Raw genomic sequence first — 21,360 nt, 5'->3', positions numbered from 1 at the left:
CCTGGGCACCATCCCCACCTCCCGCCCCGCGTGGACTGCCCAGAAGAGGCATCTGAGGCCCTGGAAGTGCTGCAGCCTGTTCCAGGCCACACTGTGAGCGGAGGGTGGCCCTGGCCGCCTCCAGCCTGGCATCCTCACCCTGCCCTGCCCCTCCTCCGCCCTCCCCTCTGCCCAGACCACCCTCCTAGAGGCTGCCTCTTCCTGGCAGGACACCCCAGGGCAGCCCGAGCCCAGCATACCCGCTAGCTGGTGGGCAGGCCCTGGAAACCAACAGCTGATGCGAGTGGGTGATCGGCGGCACTGCCAGGCTCAGGCGCTTGCCAGCCGGCAGCCACCACACTCCACACCGCCCCCCACTTTAGGCAGCCCTGCCCGGGGCGTGCTGTGGCCCCCTGGGCTGCTCCCTGCAGTCCCGAGTGTCTTCGGTTCAGATGCCTCGTGATGGGCGCAGAACACACATCCTCTTGGAAACTTAGAAAACAGGACCTGAGCTTTCTTCTTAGGCTCAAGCTGAGCTGGGCTGCACCGAGGGGTGTGTAATGATGAACCAGCCTAGGGGCTCCCTTCTGACCCTCAGCCCATCTGAGCCACAGATGGCTAAGAGGGTGCCATGTGTGTGTCGCGTGCTTCTCCACGTGACCGTGTCCCTCTGTAGACCCTCCTACTGCACTCATTCATTCATCAAATGTAAATGGAGTCTGTCCCAGGCTCTATTCCTTCTCACAGGTAGAGGCAGGCCAGAGCAGACAGGTGGAGAGCAAGGTGTTATGGGGCTATTGGAGCCAGAGGGAGGACCCCCTGCCGGGTCAGGCAGCCTGCAGCCTGTGAGGCGGGTGTTGAGAGGCGGTGGGAGCTGGCCAGTGCCAGTCGGTGCCACATGTTGCGGCTGCTCTGAGCCGGGCGCTCAGCGTGGCCCCACCCTGGTGCCCCATGGGGTCTTCTTGATGAAGGTCGTGGCAGCCTTGCTTCCTAGGTGAGGAAAGAGCTCAGGGAGGTGGTGTGACTCATCCAAGATCACACAGTCACCAAACGGCCCACCCGGGATGCAGACCCAGACCTGGCTGATCTGGAGGCCAGGGTTTAAGTTGCTCTGTTCCAACCTCAGTGAAGTGAGTGGGAAAATCCCCCCAGTCTCCAAGGCCAGGTTGGGGAGGGCAATGGGGCTGACCTGGTCAAACTTGAGTTTTGGAAAGATTCCCTTGACAATTCATGGGGCACATGCATATGTGTGTGTGTGAGGGTGGTGTGCAGACCAGGGGAATGGGTGACAAGGACTTGGCAGCGATCCAGAGGGGCAGTGGTGGCCTAGATTGGGGGGATGGGGGACAGGGTTACAGGACAGATAGGTTACAAAGGTTCGGGAGGTGACTTGGGCAGGACTAGGGGATGAGCAGCAGGGAGGCAGCCAGTGTCTGGCTTGGGAACCTGGGTGGTTGATGGAGCGTATTCTCTGAGGTGGGAGGAGCAAGCTGATGGGACCAGTGGTGAGCTCAGCCTGGGAGCAGACACAGGGGGCAGAGCTCCAGCTCACTGGGAGTCCCATGTCTCTCTCTGGGCTGCTGCACACACAGCCATCCCTCGCCTGTGTTCCTGGGGCGGTGCCCAGCCTGGCACTGACAGGGCAGCGTCAGGGTCTGGAGAGCAGTGGCTGTGTGCAGTCTCACCCTGACCGCCCCCGATCACCTCCATGCCTGGGCTCCCAGTGTCCTGGGGGCTGCGGGGAGCAGGGGGTCCTAGGTGCCACCCTATCAGAGACTTGGCTCTGGCAAAGCCCCTCTGCCAGAGGGGCAAGGACCCCCAGCGCTGGGACTCTCAAGGTGGATACCTCTATGCCTCATGCCACCTGCTCTTTCCTTCCAGATTAGGCTCAGGTCCTTTCCTGCAGCCTCAAGTCCCTTCCGATGTCATCTTGGGATCCCTCTAGCTAGATGGCAAGTTGCTGGCACCTTAATTTCTCTCCCTAGGAGACCCCACCAGCTTTTCAAGGGCTGAACTCTCCCCACCCCCAACTAGCATCACCCCACTTTCCAAGTGCCCATCTGCCATGAATACAGCAGAGCGCATCCTGGCCCCCTCTGAGCCTCAGTTTCCTCATCTGTCCAGTGGGCTCAGTTGGCCGGACCTGGCAGAGCCATGGAGGGTGGAGTCCCTGTGATGAGGAAAGGGTACAGTCCACAGAATTGGGGTGCTCTTGTCTTCCTGCCAGGGTCCCTCCCTGCAGTGTGGGGGGCTCTCCTCCTGTTACCCTTCCCCCACCCCATCCTGGCAGGCTGCCAGCAGCTCTTTCAGGCTAATTAAGTTATTTTGGACTGGCTTTGGAGGGTGGATTGACATCTTAGCCTTTGGCTGAGAGCTGTGATGGGTACCAACCCTTGGCCCCCACCCTGGTGCCCAGCAATTCTGGAAATGCCAGCGAGCTCAGGCCTTCCTGTTGGCACTGGGCTGTGACTGCAAGGCTGAGGCCACCCTGGACGGACCTGCTCATCAGGCCAGGTGGGTGTCTGCTGACCCATCCCATGTCCTAGAGGCCTCCCACACCAGCCCTCCTGGTTGGGAAGGGGCACAAGGCTCTCCTTATGGGTGAGGTCAAAGCTGAGACATCCCAGTGGGGAAGACCCCAGGCCCCTCTGCGGCCACTCCCATCTCTCTGCTTCAACATTCCTGTGTGTCTGAAATGGCAATAAAAGCCCTGAGTCCCTACCTGCCACAGCCAGTTCCACTCCGAGAGGGATGTGCACCTGGGGGGGGGGGGGGTTCTTGCTCCCGTTTGTTTAGTGGGAGCTGAGGCCACCAGCCTGACAGGGCCAGTGGGGAGGGGTGAGCTCACCGACCCACAGGCTGGCCCACAGCAGCGTCGTGGTGAGGGGCTGTGTGTGCCACACTCTGTGACACAGATGGGGCTCAAGGCTCAGCGCTGGTTTGGACGAATGGTTCTGTCACTTTTGCGGGCCTCAGTTTCTTCTTCTGTAAAATGGGGATGATGACAACACTGACCTTGGAAGGTGCTGTGAGGTTTCAGTCATAGTAGTTGCCAGGTCAGAAGGAGGTGCCCATGAAGAGCCTTGCCTAGCAGCCTGGGTCCTGGGGTTCCTGACTTTCACCCACGCCTGCCTGCTTGGGTCTTGCCTGGGGTCTCCCTGTGGCCCCTGGCCCTGGGGTGTGGGGAGAACTCCCTGACCACACTCCCAGGGCCCCCCAGGCTCTGGTAAGGTGATAAGCGTAGGGTCAGGAGGCAGGAGCAGGCCAAGTTGGGCTCCTTGGGAGGGAGTCTAGGCTGCCTTAAGCCCTTCCAGCCAGTTTCCGGCTTCTGGAAGGGAGCTGTGCAGCCACCACCAAAGGGAGTGTCAGGAGGGGCTTCTCAGGGCCCAGGAAGACACCCGCTCCCATAGATAGGTACGCCCTCCTCCAGAAGCCCACCTCTGCCTCCGCACCCTGACCACACCTGTGCCACAGTCCTCCAGCACCCCTGAAACATTCCTGACTGCATCTGGTTTTATAATTGCATGTGGGTGACTCATTTGAAAAGACCCTGATGCTGGGAAAGATTGAAGGCGGGAGGAGAAGGGGACGACAGAGGATGAGCTGGTTGGATGGCATCACCGACTCAACGGACATGAATTTGAGTAAACTCCGGGAGTTGGTGATGGACAGGGAGGCCTGGTGTGCTGCAGTCCATGGGGTCACAGAGTCAGAGCGCTCATGACTGAGCGACTGAACTGGGTGCATATACGCTCACACACACACATGCACACAGGCACACGCGCACACACCACAACTCTCCACTCTGAGAGCTCTTGTACAGGGCAGGGCTGTGTGTCCCACCTCCTGCCCACCCCCTGCGAGCTCTCTCAGCCCAGGCTGCACCTTCATCTTGGGGAAGGGCCTGGACACACCGGCATCTGTCTGGGTTCCTGTTCGCTCTCCCCCTCTCTGTGGATCCCTAGCCCATCCACACCTCTGACCTTCACAGACCAGCCTGCGCCCCTACTCTGGTCACATCGGGCATGGTGGGCAGAGCACCAGGAAGGTGCCTGGTGAGTTTGGATGCACCCAGGCAGCTGGGAGAAGGGGCCCTCTGGGCTGTGGGTCTGCGGGGAAAAGGAAATTTATGTAGAGTGAGCACCCACGGGTGCACCGTAGTTCACCTGCTCTGTCTAACAAGTCCACGAGGCAGAATGGGAGCCCCCACTTTACAGAGAGAAGGCTGAGGGACAGAATGGCCAGTGACCATTGGCCAGTGAGAGTGATGAATCCAGGGCTGGACCTCAGTGCTGTGTGAACCCAGATCCTGGGGGCTGGGATGGGAGGTTTCTGTGGAAGTTGGAGCCAGCTGGTTGTGTAGAGCTAGAGACAGGCTTTGTCTTCCTGGAGGAGGAGGCTGTATCACTCAGAGCTGCCCCTGGGGCCCCATCCATAGATAGTGAGTTCCCACCAGAAGATTCCAACAACATGCAAAGTAAATGACTGCCTTGCCCTCTGCAGTTGACAAGGAGTTCCTTCTCATCCCAGCGGGCTCATTTGCTCCCTGGCAACTCTGGGAGGCAGAAATCATCCTCAGTCCCATTTAGCCCTGGAGAAATGAAGACTCGGAGAAGTCAGAAGATCCCTTTTTGACTGAAAGGGCTATGCAGCTAAAGTAGCCATCTGTGGTTCCAACCAACAGTTCGTGGGGTCACAAAGAGTCAGACACAACTTAGGGACTGATCAACAATGGTTCCAATGCGTTAAGCACTTACAGTGCTGTAGCCAACTCTGGGCTGAAGGCCTTACATACATCATTTCACTTCATGTGTATAGCCACTCTAGGAAAGTAGGTGCCATTATCATCTCCACTCTCCACATGAGAATACAGGCTCAGAGAGGGGAAGTAACTTGCCCAAAGTCACACAGCTAATCAGTGACAGAGACGACAAGACCCCCATGTGTCTGACTGTGAACCCCAAGGAGAAATCTCCAGCCGATGGGCTGCTTTTTCATACATGAAGCAAATGTGGACCTCTGTCTGCTCGGGAGCCTCAGTCCTCTTTCCAGGTCCACTGGGGTGACACCTGCATCCTTGTGGGCCTTGAGCAGAAGGGAAAGTCTCCCGGGTATGTCCTCTGGGCATTTTGGGGACAAAGAACGTGGAGGGCTCCCAGGTTGGGAGGCAGGCTTCAAGAATCGTCCTGTAAAGAGGATGGAGAGCCTTCATCCAAAGGGGATAGTTCAGAACGTGGGAAGAGCTTCCGGTACACACAGAGGCATTCATGGCAGGTGAATTTAGATAGCAGGAGATGGAAACAACCTTAAGACTGTGAACCAGGGCACGGCCTTTGGGCAGAGGAAGGACTCAGAACAAGAGGAAAATGCTCATGAAATCTTAACCGTGCTGAGGGAGACAGCAGAGAGTGTTCTAAAGCCCGAGGGCAAAAGAAAGTCACTAGAAGGCAGAAAGTGTTGGGGCAGACAGGGCTGTGTGGTTTCGCTTTGTAGTTGCATTTTCCAAATGTATTCTGTTAACCAGCAATAATTTTATACCAAGGGGGAAATACACCCTCACATACACACACACACCTTCCTGTTTATGCAACTAAAACTGCTCCGGATGCAAACAAGAACCCAGGGCACCACTCTGGCGACAGCACAGGTTTTCCAGCTGCCAAACCCCACCAGGCAGAGGGATGTTTAGTCACTGATATTGTCCTTCTCTGAGGCACACTGGACGTCTTGGTGAAGCATGAGGACACAGGCTTGCCAGAAATTCCTTCCCCGGCACTTGCGGTCTTACCTCAGGCGTGGCCGTGGGGCATCCTGGCAGTTCCCTTCCACATCTGACGCTTCCTAGTTCTCTCCCCAAAGTCCTTTTTAATGACGGCACCTTCCCCCTGCTGGATCATCCTGCAGGCTGGAGAAGGAGAGCCGTGGGTCTGGCATTATAGCTGGCTGATTCTGTGCTCTTGTGAAGGCAATCCAGTTTATCTGATGGCTGGATCGGGGAATTTAATTACAACTTGGGCATCTCAGGTCTGGGAGTCCCTTCCAATTTCAGCTGAGCCTCTGACCTCCCCTGTGACCAGGGGAATCCAGCAGTGCCAGAGACCAAGACATAAGCCCGGAACAGGCCAGGGAAGACTTCAGCCCACTGTGGCTGCCTGCCCAGACAGATGCAGGGTCTCTTGTGTTCCCAGATGCAGAGCTTCCTCAGCTGGAAGGTCTGCTTCAAGGACCTGCAGGAAATCCTGGGGGGAAACTCAAGATACATCAGGAGGGCATCTCAGCTGAGCTCCCGCAGCTTCAGCTCCGGGTGGGGACTGTGCTTCTGAGAAGTTACAGCACCCTTCAGCGTAGCAGCTTCTTGCCGTGTTTGTGTGGGCTAGTCTCATGGAGTCCGTGGAGAGGGAAGTGTGGGGGTCAGTCTTTGCGATGGAGCAGGTGGAGGTGAGAAGCAGAGAAAGGCCCAGAATGCTTTGTTTCTGATGCTTAACTCCCCCACTCCCATTTAAGCAGAGGGAACCTGAGGCTTGGTATGAGCCTTGGACCTTGCCCTTGCCTGAGGTCATCCAGTCTACAGCAGTGCCAGGGTTATTAACCAAGACATTAGGCTTCTGATGGAGGGGATCAGGACCCCAGATGGGTCCTTCACCATTGACAGTTTTCTGTGAACTGAGGACTCTTTTGGTCTCAGATGAGCCCATTATCAAGAAGGAGCAACCAATCTGCCCTGAGGGAGTATGTGCTCTAGAAAGAACATAGGCTTTGAAGTTTGATGGACCTGATTTATACTGTGTGATCTTGTGCAAGTCTCTTAACCTCTCTGAGCCTTTCCTTTGCAGTAACTGGGTACCAATACCAACCTCACAGGGTTAGTTTGTAGCAGAGGAGCTTTCTTTATGAAAGAGAGAGAGAAATCATATAGTAAATCATTTCAAGTGTTTCCTGTATTCTACTAGCTCGCCCAAGGGTTTATAGGTGAGGCATCTGGGGCTAAGAGGGTAGAAAGTGACTTCCTCAGGGGCCCCAGGAATTAAGTAGAAAGCCTGGATGTAAACCAAGCCTTGTCAGCTCCAGAGTCTCTGTGAGCAGCGGCCTTTGCAGGGAAGAGAGCCTGAGAGCAGGAGATGCCCACCTCTGCCTTCAGGCCACTCCCTGACCCCCAGCCTTCAGGAGCCTTTAACCGCTGAGTCACAGGTCATCTTACTGTGGTGATAGCGGGGCCTTGTAGGTCAAGTGGCACCAGGATGTGTCCACCTAGTGCCAACCCAGGACAGGCAGAACCTGGCCCCACCTGCCTGGGGTCAGCAGGAGGTGTCACTGCCTGAGTCTGTGTGTCTTCTCTCCTGAAACTTCTGTGCCTGATACAGAGCCTACCAGGGCGCTTATGACTTGGTTGAGCAAATGAAGCAAACCTGGTGAGTGGCCAAGGTCCCAGCTCCATCCCTGGTGCTTTGCCTGACATTCTGTCCCTGAGGCCCCTTCTTCCTGCACTGAACACCCTCTGGCTCTGAAGGAAGTGGGTACCCACCCAAACCTGTATGGGAAGGTACAGGACTCCAGCGGCAACCAGGATTCCAACTCTTCTGTCCTTGCGGACTCCAAAGCCTGAGCTCTTATTTATGACACCATACTGGGCCCCTTGTGCTGGTGTCGTGTCTCAACAGCCAGGCCTGACGAGTGGGTGCCTCTTCATTCCCTGCTCTAGGATCATGTTCTAGCCTTGGTAACCTCCAGACTGTGTCAAGGCCTGCAGGCTGCTTGCAAACCACCTGCTTGGATTTCTGCTGCACCGGCGCCCCCTGCTAGCCAGGACCCCTTCTGCTTTGTCCTTGTCCCCAGCATCCCCCACACACATATTTGACCCTCTAAGCTCTGCCTCCTCCTTGCTATCCCTTGGGATCTGCAGGGAAGCAACCACTTCTGTCCAGTTGGGCCTTCCCACCACACCCCCGAATCACGAGGTTCACAGGACAGGGTTGGCCCTCTCCAGGGCGTGGTTTCTCCAGACTGGGCCAGCAATCACCCTCCCATGGGCCACAGGATTCCTGTTCCCTCCCCACCTGAACTGGATGCTGCTTCTTGGTCTCCATCCCCTTTGTTCAGCTCTCTTCTGAACAAAGGGACCAGAGGGTTCAGGACCGGCTGGACTGCCCCCAAAGACAGGAGGATAACTGAATAGACAGGCGTGATGGAGGGTAGGGAAAGACTTCTGTTAGCCTTCTCCCTTCCACTGCTTGGGCTCAAGAGGCTGCCTGGCTTTGGGGGTAAGGGCAGGTGGAAGAGTGAAGATATGCTAGTGGGGGATGCTCAGATGGCCACAAAGGCTCTCAGAAGCTTCCTGGCAGACTCAATCCCATCCCTTCTCCCCATCTCCTCGGGTTTGCACCACAGCTTCCCCAGGGCCCACTGAGGGGTTGATAGGGGATAGGAGGGACTGGGTAGCCCTTGAGCCGAGGGCCTCTCACTCTCTGCCCCCCCAAGCTGCTCACTAAACCCCTCCAATCCTTGGAGAGAGTGAGCTGGGAACCTGGAGCCAGACATTTGTGGCTTATTTCTGCGTTCTGCCACGAACTCACCTTGACTATCCTCTCTCTGGGCCTCTCTTTCCCCAGCTGTAAAATGGGGGCAGTAGCAATACTTTGGCCATGTGATGCAAAGTGCTGACTCATTAGAAAAGACCTTGATGCTGGGAAAGACAGGAGGCAAAAGAAGAAGAAGGTGGCAGAGGATGAGATGGTTGGATAGCATCACTGATGCAATGGACCTGAACTTCAGCAAACTCTGGGAGATAGTGAAGGACAGGGAAGCCTGGCATACTGCAGTCCATGGGGTCTCAGTTCAGACTGAGCGACTGGACAGCAACAACACTCCCTCTGGGGTATGAAGGGCCCAGCAGAGTAAGCTTGTGTAACGCGCAGGAGGGCCGTGAGATTAGTGGCCTTGACCGTGGGGGCGGGGGGGGGGGGGGGGGGCGCGGGGCTTTGCTCATCTCCAGGCTGCCTTCCTAGCCCTTTTCTCGTCTGCAGGGGAAGCTTCCCACCAAGTGCCTGTCAGATGCTTACAAGCTTCCTGTGGTCCCAGCTGCGTATGTGGGAGGCTCAGCTTTCTCCCCTGCGCCAGGTTCGAACCAGAGAGGCATCCTGGGGCAGCTTGAAGTGAGAAAAACTCAGGGAAGGCAGATCTTGGTTCTGCCAGGTCCTCACTGTGGAACTCTGTGTAAACAGTTTTCCAGTCTGAGCCTTAATTTCCTCTTCTAGAAAGTGGGAGAAGTGGCACCTGTCATGTAAAAGGAGCTACAGAGAAGGTGTGGCTCAGAGTAGCTGCTTCATGCTTGCATTCACCACACAATCCAGGGGGCATCTCTAGTTCCAATGAACTCTAGTCTCTCAAAAGCATCTCCAGCTCAGCCTTTTTCCCTCCTCCGACACTGCCCCCAGCTTGGTGGTTAACCCCCATCTCATTGCACAAACCAGAAGCCTGGAGGGGGTTACCTTGACCCCTTCCTCTCCCTCAACTCCTTCCCCAGCTTGTCCCCCATCCCTGTCCTAGCTCTGCTCTGGGAGATTCCATCCTCAACACATTCCTTTCTCAACACTCCTTCCTTGACTGCCTGCTGGCACAGTGCTGGTCCCTGCCACCATCACCTGGACTATGGAGGAGCCGCTTGGCAGGCCCCACTTTCACTGGCTCCCTTCTAACCCTTTCCTCACACTGTAGCCAGTGACATTCCCTATGTACACAGTTCCCTTGCTGAAAACTCTACAGTGGCTTTGCAGTGCTTTTAGGATAAAGATCAAATGCCCAAGCCAGAAGTCCTGCATCACTGGGGCCCTATGGCCTCCCTGCTGGATCTCAGGCTGCCTCCTCACTCAGAGCTCCAGCCGTTCTGGACTTCCTCTGCTGGACTGTACCCATGCCAGACACCCTGTCCGGAATGTTCTTCCCTGCCCCACTTCATCTAGTTGCTGTCTTCCACTCTCCAGATTGCAGCCGGGCCCAGCATCTCCAGAGAGGCCTGTCCTGGGCCCCAGGTTGGGTTAAAGGTCTTTGTCACAAGGTTTCACCAGCCTGGGGCCTCTTTTTGAACGTTCTTCTTGGTTTATCTTGGAACATGCCTCTTGGTGATCCTGTGGAGGGTCCTTGGCTCACAGAGACTGTAAATTCCCTAAAGGCAGGGCCATGTCTGTGTCTGCTGGTCACAGCGTTCCTAGTCCTCAACCCTGAATCCAGAACAATGTAGATGCTGGATAAATGCGATGGGGGCTCGTTGACCCTTCTGTGGCCCTCAGTCTGTGTCCTTGGTTTGGTATGTGATGATGCCTGGGCTGGTTATTGGTTAATGAGCTCACAGGGTGGTGTTAAAAAACCTAGTCCTCGATGCAGGAGTCTCAAGTTCTAGTCCTGATTCTGCTGTGTGACCCTGGACCAATCACTGCACTTTCTGAGTCTGTTTCCTTACTGTAACACAAAGGTGCTGCGTTGTGCAAGCTCAGAGCAATCCCTTTCCACGTGACTGGTCCAGGAAGACTTTTTGGAGAGCAGTCCTTTGCAGGGGCCAATGGAAGGGCAGGATCGAGTGAGCAGGAAAGACCTTCATGGTGGGAGGAACAGTTGTGCCAAGATGAGAATGAGTGAATCACATGTGGTTGGACGGAGATAGGGATGGGGCCCAGGGGAGACAGGAGTGGAAACGGAAGGAAGAGTGGGAGACAGAGTTGATACCCCCTGCCAGAGTCAGCTGGGGCCTCCGACTGAGCAGCATCTCCATCCCTTTCCTGAGAACTCTGGCCCAGATTGAAGGCACAGTAATTGCAGGGCCCCTTAATTACCTGCCCCGCCCAGCCCCCCTCCCCCTGTCTCTGGCTGGTGGGTTAATTTCCTGCTCCCTGGAGCTGTCCTGTGAACAGTCTTGCCTTCCTGTAACCGACAGCTCCCTCATCAGATAGCAGGGAGGACGAGTCCTCTGGGGGAACGGGAGGCTCCTGCCTGCCGCCCTCCACTCCCGGGGAGATGGCATCACCGCCCAGGAACGCCGAGCCCAGCCCCCCTCCTCGTTCCCAGCAGCTCTATCTAGTCTGGGATCTCGTGTCTGGCTCTGCCATCTCTGCCCTGTGCTGCTCCTGACACCCCCCGCCCCACACACTGTCCCCCCAGAGCTGGCTTCTCCGTTGGTTTGGGTCTAAAAGGCTGTCCAGCTTGGTGACTGAAGCCCCTTTGGACCAGGCTAGAACCTTGGCTTCTGGGTTGAGGTTGGAGTGGGTGCTGGGGTCTTGACTGGGGGTGGGGAGGGGCTGAGAGGCTGGGCTGCTTATGCAGGATGCAGCAAGCTGAGTTTGCAGAGCTGACTGAGATGGGCAGAGACTCGCTGCCAGAATGAACCAGGATGCTGAAGCAGTGGGGGCTGGAGAGCAGGGAATGAGGTCTTGCTCTGAACACTCAGCTGGCCCTGGAGGCCCAGTGTCCAAGCAGAGGGGCGAGATTGGGGCAGGTGAGACAAGCAGAGTACCAGGTGCTCTCGCCCTAGTCTTCAACCACACTGGCCTCATGTGTTTCTTTGTAATTCCAAGTTTGTCCCTGCCTCAGGGCCTTTGCACTTGCTGTTCACTCTATCTAGGACCTTCTTCAGCCTGCTCTTTGCATGACTATCTCTTTGCCGCTTTCAGATCTCAGCTCACGTCACTTGCTCAGAGAGGTGCTCCCCAACCACCAGTCATTCTCCACTGTGTCACCTGGTTTTTTTAAAGCATGTGGAACCACCTGTAAAGACTGCCCACACTTGTTTGTCGGTTTCTTCTCTGCTCCCCCACTAGATTATAAATTCCATGAGAGTGGGGATTGTGTGTTTGTCTTATTTGCAGTATCTCTCCAGGTCCTACCCCCGCGTCTGTGCAGAGTCTGTGCTCAGTAAATATTGGGGCCCCATGTTCTGGCCTTGAAAATCAAGATGATTTGCCTTTTTGCAAACATGGGGGCTGTTTTCCATCTCTATGCTTCCATATGTGCCATTCCTTCTGTCTTGAATGCCCTTCCTTCAGCTTTTACCTGGAAAAATGGCTACAAAACCCAGGGCAAATGGACAAGAGAGAAGGTTCACCTCAAAGTTCTCGCATATGTGCAGCTGTGTTACAAAGACAGATCTCTTGTCAGGTCTGTGCCTGTTTCCACCATCGAGGAGTTGATTCCCTACTGAGTTAGCCTGCTCCACCACCATTAGGAAGGTCTATCTTCTTTTGGGAGTGGTGGCAGGCTTCCTGACTGCCAGCTCTGTAAAATCACACCCTCCTGAGAGAGGGGATGGTGGGAGAGCTGAGGGGTGGGAGTCAGAAACCTGAGGACTGAGTGGACTCTGGTTGCTGAAGGAAGTTGGTAATGGAAGAGGCCGTTTCAACAAGTAATGAGCTCCCTGTCAACGGAGGTATACTTTCCCAAGGGTCTCACTTCCCCTCCCTAGCTCCTCGCTTCTCCCCAGGAGGAAGGAAAGCCTCCCGCCTCCCTCTGTCTCCCCCCTGTAGGACTTAGTAAATAACACGACTGGGGAAGTTTCTGTTAGGGTCTAATTTTAGTGCATCTTTCTGTGGGTTTAGGTCATTTCTTCAGACTCTGTCCTCAAGCAAAGACAGAGATTGGTTTTATAATTTTGAAAACAGATAGTCATTCATTCATCCATTTGTTTCCTAAACCTCCACTGTAGGCTGGGTCTTGGGTCAGGTCCTGAGGTTCCAGACGAGGAGGTGTAACTGCTGCCCTGGAGTAAGTCCCGGAGTGGCTGGAGGGAGGGGGTGGGGCAGATGACTCCCAGACAGTCTGAGTGCAGTGGGCCCCTGCCGAAGCTGGTGTGCAGGTGATGGCGGGGACTCATGGGGACGCTGGGCGACTTCCCCCGAGTGTAGAGGAAAAGAAGACACAAGAGCAGGGGGAGAGAAAGGGGGAGAGCGTCTCAGGCAGGGACAGAGAGAGAATGGTGCATTTACTGCACCAAAAAATTATTCTTTGTCCGAATATATATATCTCAAGGGTTATAACAACAGCAATAATAGTGATAATTAAGGTCTCCCTAGGGCTTCCCTGATAGCTCAGTTGGTAAAGAATCCGCCTGCAATGCAATGGATATTGTTTCCAGTTCAATTCCTGGGTTGGGAAGATCCACTGGAGAAGGGATAGGCTACCCACTCCAGTATTCTTGGGCTTCCCTTGTGGCTCAGCCGGTTAAGAATCCCACTGCAATGCAGGAAACCTGGGTTCTATCTCTGAGTTGGGAAGATCCCCTGGAGAAGGGAAGGGCTACCCACTCCAGCAGTCTGGCCTGGAGAATTCTATGAACTGTAGTCTATGGGGTCACAAAGAGTTGGACATGACTGAGCGACTTTCACTTTCACTTTCACTTTCAAGGTCTCTCTGGCTCCAAAGTACCAGCACTTACACATGTCGGCCCTTGACGACTTACAAAGCCCCTTCCTGATCCCTTACCTTCTTCAGTCTTTCATTCAAATATTTCTTGGGCCCATGGTACATTTCACGCAATTTTCTAGATGTTGGGGAAACAGCACTAAGCAGGTAGAAGTCCCTGACCTCACAGAGCCTACTGTCTACTGGAGGACACTAGTATCTTAACAAATAAATGTCTCATTATACATTGAACTAAGTCCTATCCATGAGAAAAGGAAGGTGTGGGAGCACGACACTTCAGTGAGACTGGAAGAATGGATATTGTTCCCATTGTCCAGATGATGAAACTGAGGCCCATCCAGAGATGGTCAGAGATTTGCTCAAGATCACACAACTGGGTCAAGTTGATGGTAGAGACGGGATAGGCATAGGTCACATCTAATTTAGTGCTAATTACCCCACAAATCCCATAGGAGAGCTACTTGCTGGTCCTCCTCTGCTGCCTACCTGCATGCATGCGCCTGCACACACACACACACACACACACACACACACACACACACTCGACTGCCCGACAGAAAGAGTGACCTAAGGTGCAGTGTCACTGGGGATCATTGTGGTGGGACAGGAGGTTGGTGGCGACAGCCCTGGAGCAGCTCCTGCGGCATCATTCCTGTGGCAAGACCTCGTCTGTGTCTCTCTGGATCCTGCTGGTCTTCCGGCTTCTGCAGTCCTGATGCCTGTGTGATAAGTGTGCGTTCAGTGTATGTCAAATAGAATTTCTCTCTGTTGTTTGCAAACAAGTACCCTGATTAGTACAAATCTGGTGCCATAATTGGGGTGCAGGTACAGACCCGAGGGAATCCTGAGAAGCTGGGATTGGCTGCTGCCCTACTTAGGGCTGAAGACTGGGAGATAACAGCTAGCACAAAGGGAGGAGACCCAGAAGCCCATGGTCCCCAGTGCTGAAACAGCTAATTATAGTGTCCCTTGTGGTCATCTAAAATGAAGTGCCCATGGAAGGCAAGCCATCAGGGGTTTGGACGACCTGTGCCCCAGAGAAGAATAAAGGGCAGGAGGAATTTGAGGACTGTGGGGTGGAATGTTTGTTTTTAATGGCATCGGATAGCTTAAGGAAAGAAAATAATGAACAAAAGTCCCTAGAGCCGTGGTTGAAGGCATGGGCTGAAATTCAGGAACTTTCTATGACTGAGAAAGAGTCTCATCTTTTATTGAGGCAGGGCTGGTCTCTTCTGGTGAAAGTGAAAAGCGTTGGTTGCTCAGTCGTGTCCGACTCTTTGTGACCCCGAGGATTGGAGCCTGCCAGGCTTCGCTGTCCATGGGATTCTCCAGGCAATAATACTGGAGTGAGTGGCCATTCCCTTCTCCAAGGGATCTTCCCGGCCTGCAACCTGGGTCTCCTGCATTACAGGCAGATTCTTTACCTTCTGAGCCACCAGGAGCTTCCCCAGTGGCTCAACAGGTAAAGAATCCACCTGCAATGCAGGAGACATAGGAGATGTGGGTTCCATCTCTGGGTAGGGAAGATAACCCTGGAGGAGGGCATGGGAATCCACTCTAGTGTTCTTGCTTGGAGAATCCCATGGACAAAGGAGTCTGGTGGGCCACAGTCAATAGGGTTGCAAAGAGTCGGGCATGTGTAAAGTGACTGAGAATACACACACCTGGAAAGGTTTGTTCTGGTAGATTCCTGAAGTCTAATGGTTGAATCCTCAACCTTTGCAGGGTTCTTCCATAAAACTGAAAAAATTAATCTGAAAAAGATGAGAATTGAGAACCAAAATGGAGCTAAGCCTGAGAATGACAGACTCAACAATCCAGACTCCTAAACCCCGTGAAGTCCACCATGTTGGCCTAAATGGCCCTACTCCCCAGTAGATAAAACTGTCTGGCCGTAGTTAAAGACTCCTTTCCTAAAGGTGTTACTTTACAAAGGGAAACCAACATTCCTCACAGTCCCCCAGGGTTATGACTAGATCAGATTCCAGCGTGTTCCTGGGGACAAATTATAAAGGTAAACCTTAGCGGAGAGAGTTTACTCGCTGACAGAATTATAAGACTTTGCTAATTTATCTTGGCAAATTTCTAGGGAATATATGTGGGGATGAATTCTCAATCTGGATGAATTTCTTGATGTTGCTGAGCTCTGGATCCAATGTTCTGGTTTGAGGAGCTGAAAAAATTCCTTGATGTAAGAAATTCAGAAGAAAGAAGAGTCCTCCCACTCCAAACTTTGACTCCTAAGAAAGCCTAGGACTCCCTTTAGCAAGACCTTGGGGAGAAAACACTGATGAAGGAAGTGCCAACCCCTTTGAAAAACTCCTCCAATGACTGTGCTCTGTGAGCTAGGCATCCTGGCAGAGCCTGCCATAGCTGAATGTGTCCCTGGTGTCAATGGAAATGGGAGGATCGTAGTGTGGCAGAGGCCATGTGGTATCACTTAGAGGTTAGAGGCTGGGTGTGTGGTGACCATCATAGTGAGCAGAGCCTCATGGTAATTAGAATGGTTCAAACAACTGGGCTTTTTTGTTTTTTTGGACATGGTTAATGATCATGGGTTTAAGGCCAGAAGAGGTGGAGAGTCCTAAAAGTCCTATATTGATTCATATAAAAAATAAATGTGCATCATCTTATGAGTAGAAAATAAGTTGAACTATCACAATAAAAAATTATCAGAACCTCCCCTAGTCAATAAGCAGAAACAGTCTGTTGTATAAAAGAAGAGGGGACCCCCCCGAAGAAACACTCTGTAATAACATGTTGGATATTAAATTCCTTAAAACTTCTCTTGTCCTTCCCCAAAGGGATATGTGGTCATATTTCAAGGTAACAGAGTACAGGCAAAGACCCTAGATATTTTGAGAATTAGTAGATACTAGGCAGCAAATTTGGAAAATTCAGCAGTGGCCACAGGACTGGAAAAGGTCCGTTTTCATTCCAATCCCTAAGAAAGGCAATCCCAAAGAATGCTCAAACTACCACACAGTTGCACTCATCTTACACGCTAATAAAGTAATACTCAAAATTCTCCAAGCCAGGCTTCAGCAGTACATGAACCGTGAACTTCCAGATGTTCAAGCTGGTTTTAGAAAAGGCCGAGGAACCAGAGATCAAATTGTCAATATCCGCTGGATCATCGAAAAAGCAAAAGAGTTCCAGAAAAACATCTATTTCTGCTTTATTGACTACGTCAAAGCCTTCGACTGTGTGGATCACAATAAACTGTGGAAAATTCTGAAAGAGATGGGAATACCAGACCACCTGACCTGCCTCTTGAGAAACCTGTATGCAGGTAAGGAAGCAACAGTTAGAACTGGACATGGGACAACAGACTGGTTCCAAATAGGAAAAGGAGTACATCAAGGCTGTATATTGTCACCCTGCTTACTTAACTTATATGCAGAGTACATCATGAGAAATGCTAGGCTGGAAGAAGCAAAAGGTGGAATCAAGATTGCCGGGAGAAATATCAATAACCTCAGATATGCAGATGACACCACCCTTATGGCAGAAAATGAAGAGGAACTAAAAAGCCTCTTGATGAAATTGAAAGAGGAGAGTGGAAAAGTTGGCTTAAAGCTCAACATTCAGAAAACTAAGATCATGGCATCCGGTCCCATCACTTCATGGCAAACAGATGGGGAGACAGTGGAAACAGTGTCAGACTTCATTTTTGGGGCTCCAAAATCACTGCAGATGGTGACTGCAGCCATGAAATTAAAAGATGCTTACTCCTTGGAAGGAAAGTTATGACCAACCTAGATAGCATATTGAAAAGCAGAGACATTACTTTGCCAACAAAGGTCTGTCTGGTCAAGGCTATGGTTTTTCCAGGGGTCATGTATGGATGTGAGAGTTGGACTGTGAAGAAAGCTGAGCGCTGAAAAATTGATGCTTTTGAACTGTGGTGTTGGAGAAGACTCTTGAGAGTCCCTTGGACTGCAAGGAGATCCTAAAGGAGATCAGTCCTGGGTGTTCATTGGAAGGACTGATGCTGAAGCTGAAACTCCAATACTTTGGCCACCTCATGTGAAGAGTTGACTCATTGGAAAAGACCCTGATGCTGGGAGGAATTGGGGGCAGGAGGAGAAGGGGCCGACAGAGGATGAGATGGCTGGATGGCATCACCCACTCAATGGGCATGGGTTTGAGTAAACTCTGGTAGCTGGTGATGGACAGGGAGGCCTGGTGTGCTGCGATTCATGGGGTCGCAAAGAGTCGGACACGACTGAGTGACTGAACTGAACTGAACTGAGCCCTGAATGAGTTTTGATTTCTAAGGAAATCAGTTACCCCTGAGACTGACCCAATTAGATTAGGGATTTATTTGGATTAGATAATAAACGGAATGTTGATCTGAGTCTCTTCCATAGCACACAGCAGTACTATCTGTGGTTATTTACCCAGATTCTAAGTGTATTGTTAGAATAGATAACATCAGAATTGGCAGATTTACTACACTGGCTCCCTGACCCGTGGAGCCTAAGAGAAAGTCACTGTAGGTTTTCAAACAACATCAAAATAGTAAGTCAGCACAACAACACTTCTTTGGTGGAACCACAAAGCTTAAAGCTAAGGTCAAAGAAAGATGCATGGATGGTGATTCCACCTAATTTTCTAGTTTGACCAGTGCAAAAGATAGATACGTCTTAAAAATGAATGTGGAATTATTATCATTAATATATATTGGTAACTCCAATTATAGTTCCCTGATGCTTCAAATATGGTTTTGTGGCTATAACAAATTAATGCACACCTAACACTCAGAGAATACTTTCACCCCTCTGTCCTAGTAACCAGAGGACATCAGAAGTCTGTAGACTTCTCACTGCAGGGACAGCAGTATACCTTCCACTTTGCCATGGTGCTATGTCAACTCTCTAAATTCATGTCTGGTCCTCTAACAAGTTAGTTCATAGGGACATCGATAATTCGTCATTCCATAGGACATAACACTCATCTAGAACACTGGTGATTTTTTTGGCTGCACAGTACATCATGTGGGATTTTAGTTTCCTAACCTGGGATGGAACCCACACCCTCTGCAGTGGAAGCATAGAGTCTTAACCACTGGACTGCCAGAGAAGTCCTGGTGATATCTTGTTCATAGGACATGGAGATCATAAGATTGCAAGTATCTTGAAATACAATTGTATTTGGAGGGGCATGGTGAAGGAAAAATAGTCTGAGAAAATACAGGGAGCTCAATTAAGCTTCTGGGAAAATATCAACCTGGGAAATTCAGAATATCCCCTTCAAAGTGAAGAATAGGCTGTGACACTCTACATCTTGGACCACTAAGAAAGGGACTTGTCACTTGGTGGGTTACTTTGATTTTAGAGACAACATCTACCACACTTGTGTCTACTACTTCAAGCCAGCTCCTGAGTGAGCAAAAAAGCTGTTGGCTTTAAATGGGATGTGAGCTGATTAAGACTTCAAGCCAAGTTTTTTATAATACACTAGATTCAAAGGTACTGAAAGTTTGTGGCAGATTGAGATGCTGCATGGAGTATTTTGGCAAGACCAGAGAGCAACATCATGGTTGGAGATGCTTCATTTTTGGAGCAAGACTATGCCTTCTCTGGCAAATATTCACCTTTTGAGAAACAACTCTTGACTTGCCCCTTGGCACTGACAGAGGCTAACCACCTGACCATGGACTATGATGCAATTGTTCAGCCCAAGAGAACTACTGTGTTATCAGGTCCACCTGCCCATTAAATTGAGCACACCCAACAGTACTCCCTCCTTCAGTGGAGATGGTAAAGTGGTCTGGACCCAAGCAGGTCCTGAAAACACACGCATGTTGCCTAAGGGGTGGCTCACACTTACTGGATGCTCTATCTTAGCCGACACTTATGCTCTCACAGGAATTCCCTACAGCCAATGTATGGAGGAGAAGAGCATTCTGAGCCTGGCTAACAAATGGCTCTGCATGTTTTGCTGGTGGAGTGTGATGCCATGTGATTACAGCCCCGTTTAGAGGTATCCCTGGAGGACAGAATAGAGAAATCCCTCCAGCGAGCAGCACTTTGGTGCATCTCACTGTCTTGGCCTGGAAGAACAGAGGTTTACATTCTACAGTGATTTATGGGAAGTGGCTAATGATTTGGTCAGAGGGACAGGGACTGGGAAGAGACAAGATTAAAGGGTCGGTGAAAGAGAAACTTGGGGAAAAGGCATGTGATTGGACCCTCAGAATGGATTCAACAGCAAGAGTTTACTTGCGTCCTATAGGAACACTCACTCTAACGAAGCCTGAAGACCCTGGAAGAAAGGGCTTTAAGAAACAGGTGGTCAAGATGACCTCCTTGTGGATGCCTGTTAGTGTCTTTTCCTGGTCACCCCAGTGCTTGCTCAATGGACTCAGTGACAACGCAGCTGTGGATGTCATGTGGTGGTGGGGAGACATCAGATTCTTTCCTTCATAGGAGGAACAGCAATTTTTCTTCATTGGAACAGCTACTTATACTGGATTTGGATTTGCTTCACCTGCCTGCCATAATTCTTCCAGCAGAACTATCTGCAGACTCTGTGAATACCTCATCCACTGTCTTGATATCCCGTACAGCATTGCTATAGATCAAGAAATCTATTTTACAGCGAGAGGAGTAAGCCAATGGACTGAAGATAATTGGATCCATTGGTCATCCCGGGTACCCCATTACCAAGAAATCAATGGACCTTTAAAATTATGAAGTGACCTAATGAAAATCTTGGTTCCAGAGCCAAAGAGAATTAAAAGACACTGTGATGTTGGTGGTGGGGAGGGGGCAGCCTATAAGATGCTATATTCACTCTTAATCAGCTGGCTATCCGTGGTACCATTTCTCCCAGAGCTAGAGCACGTGGTCAGGGGCTGAGGAGCAGAAACGTCAGTGGCAGTGCTCACAACTCCACTTAATGATTCCCCTGAAATGTGGACTTTAGAAGCTCTGGTACCCAAGGAAGGACTGTTTCCACTAGAGGATGCAAGAATATTTGCATTCAGGTGAAAGTTAAGAATGCCAGCTGGCCATTGAAAACTCCTTATGTTTTTGGGCAAGCAAGTAGAAAAGGGAGTTTCGGTGAGACTGGGGTTACTGATTCTGTCATGGGGAAATCAGCTTTCTGATTCTCAGTGGGGGCAGTGAGTAACAGAGGTGGAAAATGTCTTGGGCTAAAAGTTAACTGAAGACTGCATCACTGATTCAATGGACATGCATTTGAGCGAACTCCAAGAGATAGTGAAAGACAGGGAAGCCTGACTTACTGAAGGCCATGGGATCCCAAAGAGCTGGCCACGACTGAACAGCAACAACTGAAGACTGCAGTAGCCTTAGTTGGGTGGGGCCTCCAAGGTTTCAGATCCTTGGGTGATTTTCGTGGGTAAAGAATTCTGCCCAGGGAAGAAGGAAACTGATCCCAACTATTATCTCGTGACAAGTAGCAGGAGATCTGTGGCATTTGCCTCTATTCCCTTTGTCCCTCCATGTCATGTGTATGTTAATGAGAGTTTCTTAATATCTGACGTCCATGCAAATCCTCTAAGGACCTTGTTAAAATGCAGATGCTGACTTAGGAGGTCTTGTTTGAGGCCTGAGTTTCTATATTTCCAAGCAGTCTTTCCTAACCTCTTTATGTAAAGTCAAGTCACTCTCTAATTATCTTGCTTTATTTCCCCTTCATGTAAGTGATCACAATCTGCGATTATTTATTCACTTGTTTATTCCCTCATTTATTGCTTATCTTTTATACTGCAGGTAAACTACATGAGGAAAGAGACCTTGAATTTCTTACTCTGTATTCTCAGCCCAGAACAACACGTAGCATATAATAGGCACTCTATAAATATCTGGAATGAATAAATTTGTATAACTTACGTAATCACTTGGACTCCTGTGTATACCTAAACACACACACACAAGGGCACACACATATGCATGGGCACATAGAGTTGGAATTAAACCTAGTTAAAAGCAAACACACACAGAGGAG

The sequence above is a fragment of the Muntiacus reevesi genome, chromosome 1 (assembly GCF_963930625.1).
Source record: "Muntiacus reevesi chromosome 1, mMunRee1.1, whole genome shotgun sequence".
In the NCBI taxonomy this organism is placed as follows: domain Eukaryota; kingdom Metazoa; phylum Chordata; class Mammalia; order Artiodactyla; family Cervidae; genus Muntiacus; species Muntiacus reevesi.
Note: the sequence above shows the minus strand (reverse complement) of the source record.